General features: G+C 38.9%; 1 long non-coding RNA gene across 1 annotated transcript; it reads right to left on the bottom strand.

Annotated features, from left to right (window-relative positions):
• Positions 1-452: 452 nt before the first annotated feature.
• On the bottom strand, positions 453-1,652 carry LOC135530384 (uncharacterized). The gene is made up of 2 exons (XR_010453835.1): positions 1,167-1,652; positions 453-976 (listed from the first exon to the last, which is right to left on the bottom strand). It is a non-coding gene; the product is annotated as an uncharacterized LOC135530384 (long non-coding RNA).
• Between the last annotated feature and the right edge of the window lie 650 nt (positions 1,653-2,302).

Here is a 2,302-nt window from a genome sequence, read left to right as displayed (position 1 = left end):
CATATTGAAGACAGAAGACAGAGCATATTGTCAGTGTGGGGTTGGAGCAGAGCTTCCTTATTACGTTGGCCTGCTTCCCAAATGGCACCCTATTCCCTATGTAGTGCACTATTTGTGACCAGAGCCCTTATGGGGTAGTAGAGAAGAGGGTACCGTTTGGGACGCAGGCATTCAGTGTGTCTAGAGGGACGTTCTGCTATTACAGTGCTTCATAATGTCTCACTCTAAAGGTCACACTAAGGTCACACTAAGGTCACTTCTTACTCTTCTAGCCTGAATTTAAAAGGGTTTAAAAAAAGGCATGACTTTCGTTCTTAGTTAAAAGATTGATACGTTACTAATCTAAGTTGAGTTAAAATCATGACGTTTTGATACGTTACTAATCTAAGTTGAGTTAAAATCATGACGTTTTGCTCCGTTTTAATGGACTTCATCAGAAGGACCAGAGAAGCTATGGACAGACGAAACTTTATTATGATTTAAAATATATTATACACAAATGAGATAAACGAAGCATCATGTTTATAACTGTGAGCAGTGAGTTGTGATATTAGCGCCTCTGTAAATTTCTCACTCATCGTTACTCACGATTCATTCAGGATTATTCATTAAAAACACATCTTATTTACAATAACAGTGACTCCAAAATGACATCATTTATAACTGTGAGCAGTGAGTTGTGCCTTTCCGTTCCCGAACGCTCATATTCTTCTTCTGGTTGCACCTCGTCTCCCGTTGTTCAAGCACCTTCTACTCCTCGCTGCTTTGCCAGGATGCCAAAAACCTGAAACCCTGACCTCATCCCTGGTTATGGGTAGAAGGTCGTCGGTTCAACTCCCGCAACTCCCTCCACATGGCGAATTGCCTGGAATTTCGGTGTGAAACGATATCCATCTTCTATAGTCTCAGGGACGTCAGTAGACTGCACCTTCTTGACCTGATGAATCATCACGCCGGATAACACTTGCCCAATACACTGTGGGAAGGACATTACAAAACTACATTACCCATAATGCAGCATGGCTGGAATTCAATCAAACATGGCAGGGACGGGTAAATCAGAGATAAACAACAACAACAAAATGACAAAAGGAGTTAAATTGAGTTTGGTTGAATATTATGTTATGTATAATGTATTAGCAAAATTATTACAAATAATTCCATACAGCATAAAAACCAAATCCAAGGAAGAATCCAAGTACGGACTTAAAAGCTGAATCGAAATTCTCCAAGATGAGAGGACCACAGGGCTGAGAGGAGAGACACATACATTGATATTTACATTCATTGGTCCATTAGATATTGATATTTACATTCATTGGTCCATTAGACATTGATATTTACATTAATTGGTCCATTAGATATTGATATTTACATTCATTGGTCCATTAGATATTGATATTTACATTCATTGGTCCATTAGATATTGATATTTACATTCATTGGTCCATTAGATATTGATATTTACATTCATTGATCCATTAGATATTGATATTTACCTTCATTGATCCATTAGATATTGATATTTACATTCATTGGTCCATGAGATATACAGTAAAAGGAGGACTCTAGTCTAGAAGGATATCACTTTGTTTTGGTATAGACATTGCCACATTGCTTCCACCATTTAAAAGTAGTCAACTGGGTGGGTATTTCTATGGGTCGAGAGTGATCTGCCAATGATAAGAGAGCATTGCTTTCATCAAATTGTGTTGCCTGTGGTTTGTAAAACAAAGACTAAGGTAATATCCAGGAGCCAAGACCAAGATGTATACCAGGACAATGGTCCCAATGGGTCTATGGGACCCATAGACTCAAGACCCAGTATGAGTTGAGACCATGACAAGTTGGTTCTTTATGTGGTCTTGAGTGGTTGCAAGACCAAGATCAATCAATCAAGAGTTCATGGGCCCTCTCTTCAATTGTAAGAAACTCAAGTAGAGTAAACTTGTGTACAGTACAGTAGGGTACAGTACAGTACAGTAGAGTACAGTAGAGTACAGTAGAGTAGAGTATGGTAGAGTAGAGTACACTGGAGTACAGTACAGTAGAGTATAGTGTAGAGCACAGTAGAGTACAGTAGAGCAGAGAAGAGTACAGTACAGTACAGTAGAGTAGAATACAGTAGAATAGAGTACAGTAGAGCACAGTAGAGTAGAGTACAGTAGAGTACAGTAGAGTAGAGTACAGTACCATAGAGTATAGTAGAGTACAGTAGAGTAGAGTACAGTAGAGTACAGTAGAGTAGAATACAGTACAGTAGAGCAGAGTACAGTAGAGCAGAGTACAGTAGAGTACAGTA

This window comes from Oncorhynchus masou, unplaced genomic scaffold (assembly GCF_036934945.1).
Source record: "Oncorhynchus masou masou isolate Uvic2021 unplaced genomic scaffold, UVic_Omas_1.1 unplaced_scaffold_1329, whole genome shotgun sequence".
Classification (NCBI taxonomy): Eukaryota; Metazoa; Chordata; class Actinopteri; order Salmoniformes; family Salmonidae; genus Oncorhynchus; species Oncorhynchus masou.
Note: the sequence above shows the minus strand (reverse complement) of the source record. Positions and strands in the feature narration are given on the sequence as shown.